The following is an 18,096-nucleotide window of genomic DNA, read 5'->3' on the forward strand; positions in this document are numbered from 1 at the left end:
TAATAAAAAATTGATATATCCATATATTATTAATATATTATACTAATATTATATGTTATATTATATTGATATTACATATATTAAATTTATAATATATATTATATTATAATATATTGTTAATCATATTATTAATATATTATTATTTAATTATAATTTTATGTTATAACAGAATATACTATTGTACTTCGATGTATAAATAAAATTATAAAATTATGCCTCCAAATATGGGTCATTTATATTTAGATCATAAAAATTTAAAAAATATCAATTAGTTACTAAAAATTTAAATTCATTACGATGCGATCTAATCATTTATTTTCATTACAAAATATTATAAAATTTTGAAATTACCCTTCCTACTAACTCCACAAAAGGCATTTGCGTTATTTATGGTAGCCGACCCAGATGCGACCTACACAGGCTCGAGCCAGTGGATTCCACTGGGTAGAGGTATTTTGTTTTTGTTAAGGACGTTTGGGATGGGGTGATTGTGTGCCTGATATTTAATTGCATCCTTATAATATTATATGATAGATGCAATAGGGTGCTAGGACGATCGTGTGCTAGGCACTAGCAGATCAATGAGCTTGTTAAGGACGCTTGGAATGGGGTGACTAATTATACCACCTTAATTAATTGTATCGTAATGATTTTATATGATCATGGTCCCGATTAGTTTTATTTTTTACATCACTGTTCAACTCAATGATAGAAAATCCATCTTTAAAGTTACATATATTTTTCAAGAAAATAATTTAGGATTGAAATTTAGAAACAAAAATATCTTTAAATTTAATAAAAAATTAATATATCCATATAGTATTAATACATTATATGGATATTATATATTATATATTTATAATATATATTATATTATAATATATATTATTAAAAATATTATTGATATATTATTATTCAATTATAATTTTATATTATAATAAAAATATATTATTATACTTCGATATATAAATAAAATTATAGAGATATATCTCCAAGTTTGACCTATTTATACTTAGACCGTAAATGTCTAAAAAATATTAATTAGCTATTAAAAATTTAAATTCATAATGATGTAGTTTAATCATCTATCTTTGTTATAAAATATTATCATGTGAGGATCATATGATAACTTTTTCGTAAAATTTTAAAACTATCCTTCCTACTAACTAAACAAAAGGTTTTTGTTTTGGTTGGAGATGAAGAGGAGAGGAAGAGTAGTACTTTGAGATATATGCTAGCAGATGAATAACAAAGGATATAGTATTTTTATATTTCTGTAGGTTAATATACAACAAAGAGTAAAGTGTTTTAAGATTCATAAAAATGAATGGATGATAAAAGATGGAATGCTTTGAACTGTATATAGACAGATTAATGACAAAGCATGAAGTGCTTTGAAATTTATAGAAGTAGATGAATGAAGATAGATAGAGTCCTTTGAAATATCTACATATGAATAGATGATAGAAGATAGAATACTTTGAGATCTGTGTAAATGAATGAATGATAGAGAATGGAGTGCTTCGAGATTTATGCAAATAGATGGATAATGGAGGATTGAGCACTTTGAGATTTGTGCAAGCAGATAAATGATAAAGGATACAATATTTTAAAATCCATATAGACGATTGCATAATAAAGGATGAAGTGCTTTGAGATCTATGTGGATACATGAATAATAGAGGACGAAGTACTTTGAGATATGTATAGATGGATGGATGATAGATGGAATGATTTTAAATTTGTGCAAAAGGATAGATGATAGAGGATGGAGCGCTTTAAGATCTATATAGATAAATGAATGATAGAGGATAAAGTATTTTAAGATATATCCTAGTAGATGGATAATAGAGGATGAAGTACAGTTTTGAGATTTGTATAGACGAATAGATGACAAAAGATAGAGCACTTTCATATTTGTGTAGGTGAGTGGATAATAGATGAAGTATTTTAAGATCTGTGTAGGCAAATAGATTATAGATAGAGCACTTTGAGATATATGAAAATGGACGGTAATAAAATAGAGCTTTTTGGGATCTATGTATACAGATGGATAATTGAGGTCTGAGTACTTTAAGATCTATGTTGGCAAATAAATAATAAAGGATGAAGCACTTTAATATCTATACAAATGGTGGAATGGTAGAAAATGGAGCACTTAAAGATCTGTGTAGGTTTTAAAATCAATGTTGACAAATGAATGGCAAAGGATGGTATATTTTAAGATTTGTGCAAATGGATGAATGGTAAAAAATGAAGTACTTTAAGATATATAAATAGATAGATGATAGATGATGGAATGTTTTAAGATTCATAAATATGGATGGATTGATTTAAGATATGTACATATAGATGAAAGATAAATGATAGTATTTTTGAGTGAAGATTATTTTTATCTTTTTTTTATTCCATTAATGCTATTCCATTAACACTGCTAGGATCCAGATAAATGGCTCGGCTATATTTCAATAAATTTAAAATTTTGATGACTAATAGATACATTTTTAACTTTTTGGGATCCAAGCATAAATGATCCAAATTAATTTGAAGGGATGTCTCTATATTTTTTTATATTTATATTATGAAATTATTTAATATATTATTTCTATTTAAATTATTTTGCTAATCAAAATAAGTATATTATTATCCAAGTTGCTTTATAAATAAACTATAAACCTGCATGCGAATACAAATGGATTCATAGGATCCAAAGTTACGGTCAGATTAACCAGGACTGGTACCCATAGTGCCATATGACCACCATGGGCGAACGGAGTCTTCATAGTTCATATGGTACACCAGTGTAGTACCTAGTGTTGGTGGAAGGAGCATACTGAGTGCCAATTCCCTATCAGTTAGGTATGGTATGCTTGGTACTAACCTGCATTTAAAACCTTATGTATGGCAAAATCACTACTCCTGAAATTACATTCAAGTATGTGGAAACCAGTTGTTATTTTATGCTGGTAAATTGATAAAGAGCTGTGCACTTGAAAAATTTCAACGATCCTATAAACCATTTCGCCATTACTACGTACTAACACAGTTGTTGTGCTGAAGAACATTCAATAGATCGACTTTGACTTTGTTTAGACTGATATAGAAGTAAACTACCACAGCACCAAAGTATTGCTTGTTGACGTCCCAATGAATGAATGAATATATTGGAAACATATAAAATGTTTGCCATGTATAATTTGTCCATGATATTGTGATATTTGTGGCAACTTTTACAAGTTTGCCGAGGAACAGTTGCTAATTGGCAACAGGTTGCTGTCAAAAGAGCTCAACAAGCATCCATGCAAGGTGGTCTTGAATTCAAATCAGAGATTGAGACGTTGAGCAGAGTTCACCATTGGAACCTCGTCACTGTCATTGGCTTTTGCTTTGACCAAGGTGAACAAATATTGGTGTATGAGTATGTATGTACCAAATGGCTCTCTAAAAGGAAGTCTCTCAGGTATTTACACTTTCATTGTGGATGTTTTTCTTTTACTAGAAAGCTGGAAAAACTGGCTCCAAAGTTTGTTGCTAAAGACGTAGATTTGTGTTATTAATGTATACATGTATGTAAGTCGGTCTTGTGTCCCCATTGGTGATTGCATCACAAATTTGCATATGTAGGTGGAGAGAAAACTATTCTCATCTTTAGAGAAGGATGGGAAAGAGGATATTGGGTTACAGGATACCATCTATCCAAGTTACCCCAAAACTAGCATTCAAAAATGAATCTAGACCTCATCATACTATTGTTGAGAACTAGATTAACCCCTAATTTAACATTCTTGAGACACCTCGATTCCTCTTAAAACCCCCTTCTACAAGTCGGCCGGATACCTAATTTAGAATTTCATCAAGTTTATTCCTTTTTTTTTTTTCTCTTTTTTTCTTTATCCATGATATTGTTGTTGGATTTTATGTTCAACCATCAATTGATTCTTGTGCACCTACCTCTTAATGTTAGCAGTAAAAATTATTATAAATATCTAAAATATTTAGGAAAGCCTATAGAAATCAGTTGTTTACAAATTTCAAGCTCATCAACCTAGGGGTGAAAGTGGATCAGATAACATTCATCCAGATCTATTTTGGTATCCGAAAATATTTGAATATAAATAAAAATTTAAGTATTCATATAGTATCCATATTCATATACATCAAAGAAAAATAATGGATATAGATAAATAACTATCCAATCCGTATCCGAATATTCGATTTTATTTGTGATCTTATTTAATTTTATATTGCACTCATGAATTTTAAAAAAATATGATCACATTAACATACTATTAATTTTATTTATCATTCACTTAACAATTTCTTTGATTTTATATTCATTTTTCGGATATCTAATTTGTATTTGTATTTATTTAAAATAAATATAAATATAAATTTTTACAACCGATTAACATTCATATTTACTTATGAAAAAAATAAATATAAATATAAATATATCAATATCTGACTCGTATCCGATTTGATTTTATCCCTACCTCCGCTATTATCATGGCCCCTCAGGCTGATCTCCCACAACTTCACTTGTCTTTAGCATGCAAAAGCTCCCAATTGCTCAGGTTTTTGGGGAGGCTATATAAATACACTACCAGCTAAAGTGATGCCTTTTCCATTGCGTATATCATTTTTATTCTCTTTTGGAAAATGAAAATAGGTGATAATTATAAAAATTAAGAACTTTTTAGAGGGAAAAAAAAATCAGAAACTGGATTCTTCCCCTCTCTTTGATAAAGACTCAAAAACAGCTGGTTAAAGTCAATCTGTAGAAATTTGAAGTTTTTATTTATTCAATTTGTTTTCCAGAACAATGGTTGACAACACATACATACTGAATTTATTCACTCAAAAAAGACAACACATACATACGGCCCATATATGCCTGTTGCTACCGATCCCCAATGAATTCATTCTGCATCAGAAAGAAGCAAAGTATGCATACGAACAAAAAGTCAAAACCAAATCCAGCATAAGATCGTTCATCTCCATCGAGCATCTGATCTTTAGCTCCCTTCATGACCTCCCTTACGTCCACCAGCGCACTCACAAACCCCCAGTCTCAACCTTTGATTCTAGTCATGGGTCATATGGAACTCATCAGGTCATGGGCTTCTCTAGCAGTGCAGAAACGTACCACTCATCCTTGTCTATCCCCTTGTCCAACTTCCGACCGGCGTTCCACCTCAGCTTCTTGAATCGAATCCGGTCGAACATGGGCACATACGTGGAGTTCAGCTGTTTGCCGATGCAGAAGAAGTGATCCAGCCAGAACAACCCCCCCGGCCGCAGCACCCGGTAGATATCGTAGAGAGCGAACTCCAGCATGATGTCGGGGACCCAATTGCTGAGCACATGCATCGAATGCACGATGTCGAGCGTGTTGTCGAAGAAAGGAAGCCGGTGGGCGATGCTGATGTGAATCGGCACGAGCCCTCTCGACGCGATGAAGTTATTGAACGGCCCGTCAAAGTTCATCGAGCTCGTGACGATGGTGATATCGCGCTCCCGCATCCGAGCCGCGAAGGTGCCGGTGCCACCGCCGATGTCGAGGCCGATTCGGATCGTTCCCGGTGGTTTGGTCCCCAAGACGCTGTCGATCCCGAAGTCGAGATTGCCGTTGTCGTATTCCCACCGGACCTTCTCCCGGCCGTTCAGGTTGAAGCAATCCTTGCAGTCGTAGGATCCTTTGGCCTTGCCTCTGTTAACTAAGCAGGTGTAGTTCTTGCAGCTGTACGCGTCCCAGACGATGCTGGTGTCCGGCGGGATGGTCCAAAGGCTCGTTGGGAATGGTGTGGGCTCGACGTAGCCGGCGGGAGATTTCGGATGGCATCGCCGGCGGGGGAGCGGCTCGCAGCCTTTGAGCATCAATCTCTGCGCGAAGATGTCGTCGCTGGGGCACTCCTTGCCGACTTCATAAGACATGTAGTCGGTCAGGTCGGCTTGGAATCGGCGGCAGGGGGAGCCGAGCGTGGGGTAGAGCTCGCGGGTGCCGAGGAGGGGAGTGAATCCACGGGGAGTTTGTGGGGCCCGACCGCAAGCTTGAGCTCCCGGGAGAGCTCGTTTTGCCAGCCGTCGAGATTCTGCGAGGGAGTCTTGTCGCCATGGGCCTTGCCGAGCTCGTCGAGGAGGGTCTCGAGGAGGGAGTTGGAGGTGGAGAGCCGGCGGTGGAGTTCGGCGAGCTGGGCTTCGCTGGCGGAGAGCTTGTGTCGTGTGGAGTCGAGCACTTGGAGGAGGGCCTTGGAGTCCCAGAGGGTGATCCTGGGGGCGTTCTCCAATGAGAGGCCTGAGAAGAGGTAGATGGAGAGCATATTACTCAAAATTACGAGCAGAAGAATCATCAGCTTCGATCGGGTTGCACTGCTCTGCTGCTGGCCAGGTCTTTTGGGGTGGTCCTCTATACTTTTACCACTCATCTTCTACTGGTGAGTTTATTTAGGAAGGAAATGGAGGTTGGTCGTGGCCTAGAAAGGAGTTCCTCTACAGATCAATGAGGTATTCTAGTAGTGATGGGCGAGCATGGGAATGGACTACGATGGAGAGATGAAGAGTGGTGTTATGGAGGAAGAGAAGGGGGAGTTTGGTTTGGGTTTTAATACTGGTGGGAAGGTGGGGGAGGAGGAAGTATCGTAGGAGAGAGGGAGTTCGCACTCGCCTAACACCTGGTCCTCTCGGGGTGGGGATTCTTCTTGTTTTCTTCGGTGATGGGGAAGGTGTGCCGCCTCATCTGCTTCTTGCGTCTTGCTTTGGATTCAAAATTCGGTTGCTTTAGGTATTGTCTACCGTAGTGTGATGCCGCCTACTCGGATTTTAGTCAACGGATTATATTGCGAAGTGGTATATATATATATATACTTATAATATATCTCTATATATTATGATTTGATTAAAGTTCGAATTTAAACTGGCATGATTGATATTCAAATTAAGTTGATGTCATATATTATCTTTTTTTATTGAGTCGATTTTAAGCTTCAGATATTAATGCTTGGTCGATCTTGAATCAAATTTCAAGCTCGAGTAATTTTAATCAAATCGAACTCAAGTCTCTAACTATTTAACTCAGCTTTATTTAATTACACTCCTAATCACGATGATTCTATATGGTAGTAATATCAAATCATCTTCATTTTTTAAATTATCATCCAACTCTGTGATGGAAAATTTGTTCTTAAGATTGATATCCAAGATCACTCCAAAATAGTGATCTTGGGGTAAATTTCAGTATAAAAATATTCTCTATCTAACAAAAATAAATAGTATATTATATACCATAATATATTACATTGTATTGATATTATATATTATATTTATGATATATTATATTATATTAAATTATTGATTATATTATAATCATATTATTGTTCAGTCATAATTTTAAATTATAATAGAAATATATCATTGTATTTTATATTTGTATTATAAAACTATTAATATATTACTTCTATTTGACTTATTTTGCTAATCAAAATAAATATCAGCATTACAACAATAATATAAGTATAAATAAAAATATTAATTCTATAATAACAATTATTATAATTTATGTGATTAATAATTTGTAGATTAATACATATATTTTAGTAAAATATGTTAATAATTATCAATCAATAAATATATTAATAATTTATTATTATATTTTTTTATATGATTAATAAATATGTATATTTTTAAATATATCAGGCATATTTTTGATATGTCAATCTTAGATTCGCATGGAATATCAAGCAGATTACTCATGGATACCAGAGGATCTAATTTAATTACTAAAACATAGCATACCAAATAAGATAATGTTAGATTATTTGAAATTAAATTATCTCAGGATAAAGATATAAGGGTTACCAAATGCCATCCTAAGAGTTGACTCGGGAATTATTAGAGGTAACAATTATCTGGACCGGTTCTCATTGGAGGGTGACAACCACCTGGGATCAAGATTGAATCCAGACATATTGAATCGATGGAAGAGACTCTACTGTCCCTACTATTCGAAACATTTACTTTATGAGCGATGTTACCAGAAATAAGGTAAAAACAATTTTATGTAATTTGAGATTGAAATATTTTTATTTATTTTGTGTGTGTGTGTGTGTGTGTGGCTGAAGTGGTAGCCCAAAGCGTGGTTACGGTTAATATGCTTCTAAGCCTTTACTCTGCAAAAATAATGGGAGTTATTTTTATTTTTATTAATTTAATGTGTGGTTGGAAGTGGTAGCCCCAAGATGTGGCTACACTTAATACACTTCTAAGTCTTTACTTTGGCAATGGGACTTGTTTGAAAAATATGTGTTTTATCTTAGGAAGGTTGGGTTAGAGTGGTCGAATCATGGTTTAGGGAACGAATTCTTTTATTTAGTTGGAAATGCACCAGTTAAGATTCATTTCTTTATTATTATTATTACTAAGCAGATCGGACTTGCCATTAGTATAAGAACTATTTCATATAAATTGCTTTAAAAGTCAACATAGTTAGATCCCCATCTCTGTCCTGTCAACTTTGAGGTCAAATGACTCGAGGGGGCCATTGGAGAACCGTCGAACTCGAGATAAGAAATGAAGGACTTCAAATGTTTAGACTTTAGACCATATATAGTGAAGGATCGCTGGTTTAGTCTATTAACAGGAGCTATTACGATCCACCAACGAGCTACATCATATGATGCCGTTTCATTTATTTATAGCTCAGCAAAATGATAATTGAAATCGAAACCGAATGATTTTTGATATTTAAACTCATTGTTGAGATCATTTCCTCATTTAATCTCGGCTAAAACTATTCCATTCGATCCGGAGACAGTTAAAATGTTTAGGTATCCATCCATATTGTCACTCCTCAACAAGAAGCCGTGTCTTAGAGTCCCAGTCATACTAGAATATTACAGAAGCCCATCACTAAAATAATATTTTGTTGAAAAATAGAAAAAATAGAAGAGAAGTTGAAGACGAGGATTTCAGAGCAAGAAGGAATGCTTTCTCTAGGACCAAAATGACTCTTTTTATTAATTTTTAGGGGCTCAATTTAAGAATTATACAAATATATTTTTCTCTAATTAGAAGATTGCATTCCTAATCAGAGGGACCTACAATTTAGGAATTATACAAACATATTTTCCTCTAATTAGAAGATTGCATTCCTAATCAGAGGGATCTATAGCTCATTTCAACAGCTCATTTCATCAAGATCTACAGCTCATTTCAACACTTCCCCTCAAGAAGGATTATAGATATCACAAAGATCCATCTTGTCACGAATAAATGAAAAAGAATGCACACTAAGATCTTTGGTCAAAATATCTGCTAGTTGACTAGCAGATCGCACATAAGGCATACAAATGATTCTGGCATCAAGCTTTTTTTGGATAAAATGTCGATCGATCTCGATGTGCTTCGTCCGATCATGCTGTACTGGATTATTAGCAATATTGATTGCTGTCTTGTTGTCACAATATAGCATAAGGAATGATGACTGATAAAGACCTAGATCCAATAACAAGATCCGTAACCATAAAATTTCACACACGCCATGTGCCATAGCTCGATACTCTGCTTCAGCAGTAAATCGAGCAACTATATTTTGTTTCTTGCTTCGCCAAGTGACTAGATTACCTCCAACAAAAGTACAGTAACCTAGGATAGAGCGACAGTCATCAAGTGATCCAGCCCAATCAGCATCTGTATAACACTCCACCCATAGGTTGTCATGACAAGAATAAAGCAAACCACGATCAGGACAGCTTTTGAGATAATGAAGTATCCGTGTCACAGCATCCATATGAACTGAACGTGGATCATGCATAAACTGACTTACCACACTAATGGCGAACGCAATATCATGCTGTGTATGAGATAGATAAATCAAATGTCCTACCAATCATTGATAACGTTCTCGATCAATAGGGACATCGGTATCGGCTACTAGTCGATGATTTTGTTCAATAGAAGTGGCAATAGGTCGACATCCCAACATACCGATTTCTGTAAGAAGATCTAGAATATATTTTCTTTGGGAGAGAAAATTTTTTTTTGAAGAACGAGCAACTTCTATTCCAAGAAAATATCGAAGATGTCCAAGATCCTTCACCTCAAATGCCTGAGCCAACTGAGCCTTCAAATGAGCTATCTCCTCAGAATCATCTCCTGTGATCACAATATCATCAACATAGACAATCAAAATAGCAATCTTATCTTTGTTGTACCGAAAGAAGAGTGTGTGATCTGCATTGCTCTATTTATACCCCATTTGAATGATTGCTTGCCGAAAGCGATCGAACCAAGCACGAGGTGACTGCTTCAGACCATAAAGAGAGCGTCGTAACTGGCATACTTTGCCCACTGTCTGAGCGGTAGCAAATCCTGGAGGAATATCCATATATACCTCCTCCTGAAGTTCTCCATGAAGAAAAGTATTCTTTACATCGAGCTGGAACAGATCCCATCCGAAGTTAGTAGCACATGATATAAGGATTCTAACAGAGTTCATTTTTGCAACAGATGCAAAAGTTTCATCATAGTCGATGCCATAAGTCTGTGTATATCCTTTTGCTACCAAACGAGCTTTGTACCGTTCAACAGTATCCTTAGGTGTCTGCTTAACTGTAAAAATCCATTTGCATCCCATAGTTTATTTACCAGCTGGCAAAGATACAAGTTCTCATGTATTATTTTTTTCTAGTGCTCGTATTTCCTCAAGCATGGCGGCTTTCCACTTGGGGTCTTCCTTAGCAACCTTTCAGTTTTTGGGTATGGAGATAGAGGACAAAGAAGCTATAAAACTCTGATAAGATGGAGAGAGACTTATAGGATACAAAGTTAGTGATATCATTTTTGTACCCTACTCCATCCTTAAGTCGAGCAGGAATACCAGCATGACGAGTAGACTTACGTAAAGCAATAGAAATATTTAGATCATCATTATCTAATATAAAATGAATGAAAGGTACAAAAAAATTATCATTCATCGTAGAAGATGAAATCGTCGGGACAGCAGAGGAAGACCTGGAGACTGGAGAATGCGTAATAGACTCTGAGAGAGGAGATGAATTAGATGAAACTGAAGTAACAGACTGTGAGAGAGTCTCAGATGCAGTTTTAGATGCTTCTCCTTGAGTGTCAGAACTAGCATTAATAGAAATAAACTCTCTCTGAGTATCAGATCCATCATTTGTACCAACATCCACAGTAATAGGACTCCCTCCAGAGAACTCCCCTTCTCGACCAGTTCCAGAGGTGACGGGAGAGGAAGAGGACACAGAAGATATATAGAATGGCTTAGACTCTCGAAATATTACATCCATGCTGATAAACAACTTCCGTTCAATCGGACACCAATATTTGTATCCTTTTTAAGTAAAGGAATAACCAATAAAAATGCACTTGAGGGCACGAGCGTCAAGCTTACCAACCGAAGGTCGATGATCCCGAACAAAACAAACACAGCCAAATACCTTGAGGGGAATTATGAAAGAATTAGTTCCTTGCAGGCATTCAAGAGGTGTCTTATAGTCCAAAGTTTGAAGTGGCATTCGGTTAATTAGATACGCTGCAGTTAATACTACTTCTCTCCATAAGAATTTAGGAACATTCATAGAAAACATCAAACATTTTGTCACTTCAAGTAGGTGTCTATTCTTTCTTTCAGCAACTCTATTTTGAGCCAGTGTGTCAACACAAATCATTGGATGTATAATACCATTATTATGTGTATACTCTTCAAATTCTTTATTAAGATATTCTGTCCCATTATCAGAGCGAAAAATCTTAAGAGTTGCTCTATATTGAGTACCAATCATTTTATAAAAATTTCTAAATGACTGGAACACTTCATTCTTATTTTTCAATAGATAAACCCAAGTGCAGCGACTAAAATAATCAATAAAAGTAACGAACCACCGATGACCAGAAATAGCGATGGTCCCACAGGATCCCCATACATCAGAATGAACTACCTTAAATATTGCTTTACTATGCAGGCCTGAGCCTGGATAAGTACTTCTAATGTGTTTAGCTAGTTCACAGGCATCACATACAAGCTTCTCTTTATTATATGATTCAAAAATAGTTGAAAACATACGAGCTAAGAGAGTAAATGGAAGATGACCAAGCCTGCGGTACTGGAGCAACAGGTCTTCCTCTTGTGAAGATGAAACTGTCAAACTAATTTCTGAATAGCCTCCGGACACTCCTTCCTCCAAATAGTAGAGTCCATTACGTATTATGCCAGTCCCAAGTTTCCTCCCTGTCCTTGGCTCTTGAAAGACACAATGTGTTTTGAAAAAAGTTACGGCACAATCAAGATCATTCGTAATAGCACTAATGGATAGAAGATTGATAGAAAATCTAGGGACATGTAGAACAGATGATAAGGATAATTCGGAAGTGCATTTGATAGATCCTTTCTTAGAAATAGGGGTAAAGAAAATATCAGCAAGACGAACTTTAGCACGACCAGAATAGGGAATATAAGACACAAAATCTCTAAAGGATCCAGTCATATGATTGGATGCTCCAGAGTCAACTACCCATGAAAAAAAATTACTATAGTTAAGAGCATGAATTTGATCATTGATACCTATTTGGGCAAAATTACTCTGATAAAGAGAACTGGTTGGTTGATTTGAAAAATTTTCTGTGGAAGTGTTGCTTTCAGAAATATTTACACCAGTTCTGATTTTTTTTAAAAGTTGTATTTCTTCGACTGATAAATCCCCCATAGAAGAAAAATGAGCTTGATTATACTGACCTCGGCCTCTATCAGAACGACCACCTCCACGACCACGGCCTTTAGTTTGACGACCATGCAGCTCATAGCAGTAAGCTTTGATGTGGCTCGGCTTATGATAGTGGTCACAAATCTTAACCCCACGAGGTCGAGGCTGAGTTTCTTGAGCAGAATTGATAGGAGAAAAGCTTCCAAGAATAGTTGGCTGTACCATAAGTACAGATCGTATAGCTGTATTCGTAGAAGAAGACATAGTGGCTCATCGAGTTTCTTCACTAAGAACCAAGGAAATAGCTTCATCAAGAGTTGGCCACTCCTGTGTACTAAGAATAGAGGAGCGTCGATACTCAAACTCTGGGTTTAGTCCATCCAAAAAATCCATAAGGCACTGATGCCCTATCTATTTGTGGAACACATGAACATCACCGGGATGAGTAGGGGTAAAGGGACTATAAAAATCAAAATCATTTCACAACCTTTTTAATTCTCCAACATACTCTGTTACAGATAGAAAACCCTGAGTAAGTCTCCGAAGCTCTCGTTGGATCTTATGGGTACGTATATTATTGCTTTTATAGGAATAAGTTGTGGCTATAGCCTACCATAACTCATAAGCATTCGTCAGTATCTCAACCGTATTAGCAACATTTGGTACCATAGAGGCAAGGAGCCATGCTACCACCCGAGAGTTATTAGAATTTCACTGTCTAACAGCTATTCCATCTCTTTTTGGCCTTTTTGCAGTACCACTTATAAACCTCTCAAGATTGTGAGACTCTAAAATTAGACGAACATGTCGCATCCAACTCAAGTAGGTACTCGGCCCATCCAATTTGATCGGATTAGTTTCTAGGGTGATCTTTGAAAACTCACTACTCGAGATACGAGATTCCATCATCCTAACCATTAACTTTTCTAAATCCTCCGTGGTTAAAAGATTTTTATCACCCATTGTCAAAACAAAATACTTAAATGATCAAGTAAACAAGAACAATCTTGAGGGAGGAAAAGGTATTTGAATTTTTCTCACCAACGATCTGAGATAAACTCAGATGACGAATAAAAAATGTCGAATATCTGCTTGCATGAAAGGCACCTCGATAATATTCAGAAACTCCCAAAAAAGATGCTTCATTGTTGCTCCAGAACAAGACCCAGCATCTAAGATTGGAGGCACATGTGGTAGTAGAATAGACTGCAGTATAGGTGCTCCAGCTTTTTTTTTTTTTAACAATACCTAATAAGAAATGAGAAGGAGGTAAGCGGCTTCCGTTCTCAATCCCGTGATTCACAGGTAGATACGGCGGTGGCGTCGACGGCAGTAGCAACATTGGTGGCATCGACGGCAGCGGCGGCAGCGACAGCGGTGGAAGCAGCAACAGCGACGGTGATGGCAGCGGTGGCGGCGGAAGCAACAACAGCGGCTGCGGAAGCAGCAACAGCGGATCCGGGGAAGATTTGAGATGCAGTAGCAGTCGTGACAGCAGCGTTGGAAGCATCGGCTGCGGTGGTGACGGCAACGGCTGTGGAGGCGGCAGTGGTAGCAATGGAAGCTCAGGATGTGGGATTGAGATGAGGCGGAATAGAGCGTATTCATGGAACAGAGAGCTCTGATATCATGTTGAAAAACAAAAAAAATAGAAGAGAAAGTGAAGACGAGGATTTCAGAGCAAGAAGGAATGCTTTCTCTAGGACCAAAAGGATCCTTTTTATTAATTTTCAGGGGCTCAATTTAAGAATTATACAAACATATTTCTCTCTAATTAGAAGATTGCATTCCTAATCAGAGAGATCTACAATTTAAAAATTATACAAACATATTTTCTTCTAATTAGAAGATTGCATTCTTAATCAGAGAAATCTACAGTTCATTTCAACAGCTCATTTCATCAAAATCTATGGCTCATTTCAACATATTTTTTTTAATGATGAAAAGGAGTTGAGGTCTAATACTTGGAAATGCACCATTATGATCCAAAAATATTTGATTGCTAACGAACCATTAGGATAAACCCTAGTTCATCTTAATTGCATAGGTAAAAGGCTGCAGCAGTGCAGGCAGCAACTGGTGCATGTTAGAGGTCACGGGTGCCAATGGGTCTTTGCTGGTAAAGCCTCCAACAGTGTTTTAAAATCTACTCATCCAAAGAAAAAAAAAAAAAGCAATACTTTTGAAGTCAACAAAGTTAGATCTCCATGTCTCCTATCAACTTTGTGGTCAACTGAGACAAGGGGGTCATTGGAACATTGCCAAAAAGGAAAAAAAGATGCAGTGTTTCAAAAGTCAACAAAGTTAGATCTCCATCACTCCTATCAACTTTTTAAGGTCAACTGACTCATTGGATTTCTTCCATCCTTGCCTACGGAGGAAGACGTAGAGAACTGTCAAACGTGAGATAAGAAATGAAGGATTTCAGAAGTTTAAAGCATGCGGTGGAAGGATCGCTGGTTTATTGTATTAACTGCAGCTATATATCAAGGTCCTCGTACTTGCTATTGTCACGTTACTTCATTTATTTTGAAACTATTGTTTATTATATTTGGTGATATGCAGATATCAATCGCTTTTTTTTTTTATTCGTTCTCCTGCCGTGCCAATAATTTGATGCATGTTCCAGTCTGGGGCAAGAATCTGTGTTCAAAAGGTAGTTTTAGCTCCAATAATTTATAAAAACTTGCCATGGAAGGAAAAGAATGAGTGGGAGATTTTGCACCAAAGAAAAGAATGGGGTGGGCTCAACATTATGAGCTTTTTCTATTCAAATTTTAAATATTTTATTTTTTAATTTTTTTGAATATATCGGCCGTGTATAGTTTAATTTGATGCATCTGAATTACCCAAAATAATAAAAAAAGAAAAGGATGGGCAGACATGGGGTAGGCATATTATGGGTTTGACTTGAATAAAATGAAGTTTTTTGGATATATACTTTTTTTTAAAAAAAAAGGCTAATAGGAGAGGGGTCATTACTTGGTACAATGTTAAAAGACTTTGGGCTAATAAGTACAATAATATTAGGACAACAATAGAATTCATTTTGGTCTTTTAAAAAAAAAGCCCATAGACAATATGTTACAGATTAGACAATAGTTAGATTAGATCTTTTTCCAGTTCGCTTCTTGGACCTCACATTATTAGGATTATAACCAGGTTCTGGATTCTTGGGACCATAACTAGGTAATCGTTTTTTTAAAAAATACTCATAGATAATGGGCTACATAATAGGAGATAGCCCTTGCATAAATCCTCTTAATCTCTGAAACCTCAAAAAAGGTAGGAATCAATACCAAGTCATTTTGGTATACAACTATCGAAGACTTTTACTAGCTTGCTAAGCTGATAGCACGAAGATTTCTTGTGTAAATTTTGGAAATTTTTTGGTTGCAAATTTCATCCGTTTGCTTCCTCGTTTCTTGAAGCAAAATCAAATTTGTCCAATCCCAAATTTGTGTGCTAGAATCTTGAGTCCAACCTAAGATGCTGTTAAACCTATAATTCGGCAGCACAAGCCTTTTAACTCAACCCAACCAAGTTGTGGTTTCAAGTAAAATCTTAATATATTATCAAAAGAAAGCATCCAAGTAGTCTACTAATAATTCTCTCAGGAAAGTTAGTGCGAATAGAATCTTTTGGTGGTTCTAGCAGAGAACCAAAATTAGCTTATGCCTTCATTAGTGTGGAAAGGTTCAGACATGAGAGATAAGTCCTATTGTGCAGCCCAAAATAATGCACATTGGAAAAAAAAAATAATAATAAAATGTAGTCATCTATTCAAATAATGAAATAATCTCAAACATTTCATTGTTGATGACATTAAAGACGTCCATCAAATATTTCTTCTCTTATAATCAAAATTGTACCTTGTCCATGCCGAGTTTAGATTTAATTGAAGGGATTAGTGTGGTGTGGTCCATCAATAACTCCAATGGAATCACAATCATCTACAAAGCATTCAACCCTGTTAAATTGCACCATATGCATCATAATTGCAAGTTCTATAAGGCCTGGTCCTTTGGCCCACCTACCACCTGAGGTCGGTCTGGTCCATTGATCGGCCTGGCCTAAAATGGCCCAAACCCCGAGAGAGAGAGAGAGAGAGAGAGAGAGAGAGAGAGAGAGAGAGGGAATGAAGTAGAAATCTTTTGTTTGAGTCAGAGGAGAATGGTGACTCCAACTCCTCCTTATGTCCCTATAAGACTAGGAAACCCTAACCTCGATCATCTATAAATCCTTCAACACCCTTGGTGCACCCTCATCATCATTGAGGCCGAAGCATTGTCACCTCCTAGCTTACAAGCACCCTCCACTGATCTCATTGAGAGATCGTTGGATTTCAAATGACAAATAAATCCTTTGTTTCAGAGATAGCCTCTATGGGTTCATTAGTGGGATAACCTTCATAGGCTTACATGTAAGATAGTTGCCACGGGCTTATATATGAGAAGTATACTTTGCCAATTATGGACTGGAGTATGATCTTGATTATTCTAAAATCAAAAAATTAATTGTTGCTGAGTCCGTAACTATAATCATGAGAAATAGATGACAAGCATAAAATCATTGTTAAAACAAAAAGTTTTACTTCGTGATACTTGTGATACATCTTTTTTGAATATAACGGATATTTGGTGACAGATGATGTATATTTTTATATATATAGGTTTATCTGAGTTGTGATGAACGGTGGATATTTGATTTTATAATATTTGAATATGTTTCAATATTGATTTTTACTAATTTCTAGTTATGTATTATTTAATTATATGGGTATGGATGTAAATTGGGATTTTTACTGAGCTTTTAGCTCATATATTTTTTTTGTTTTATTTTTCTTTTCAAAATTGCAAGATGCTTGGTACTTAGTTGCGTTGGGGATCCCATGGAGAGGATGAATAGTTAGAATATCATTGATACTGGATAAATAATTAAAATTTATGATTGGACAACTCATATCTTATAAATAATATATTGTTTTATCTTATTATAAAGTGAGGTTCATATTATCCAGTAACATTGAGATTGTGATGACCTTATAAGCCTTATATATTCTCGGGAGTCTTGCCCTAAGGAGTATCCAATCATATCACATGATCGACCCAAATGATGGATTTAGGAGATGACACGTTCATACTAGTAAGGGGGATTAGGATCATCCATAAAATTGTCTGTTGTTTTTTTTTTGTTCCTTTTTTTATGCTTTTGAGCAAATAATTTGTTGATTGATGAGATCAAAATTTGTCCATCCAATGCATATTCCTAGCATTATTGTTATCACATTATCATACTTGAAATTTTCCAAGTTAGCACAGCCACTTCTGGAAAATATTTGTTGCAATGAAATACGTCCCGAGAGAATCTCTCACAA

The 18,096-nt window shown here is 35.9% G+C and overlaps 1 pseudogene; it reads right to left on the bottom strand.

Annotated features, from left to right (window-relative positions):
• Nucleotides 1–4,775: 4,775 nt before the first annotated feature.
• On the bottom strand, nucleotides 4,776–6,579 carry LOC105051544 (probable methyltransferase At1g29790; annotated as a pseudogene).
• Nucleotides 6,580–18,096: the final 11,517 nt, after the last annotated feature.

Source organism: Elaeis guineensis, chromosome 9 (genome assembly GCF_000442705.2).
Source record: "Elaeis guineensis isolate ETL-2024a chromosome 9, EG11, whole genome shotgun sequence".
In the NCBI taxonomy this organism is placed as follows: Eukaryota; Viridiplantae; Streptophyta; class Magnoliopsida; order Arecales; family Arecaceae; genus Elaeis; species Elaeis guineensis.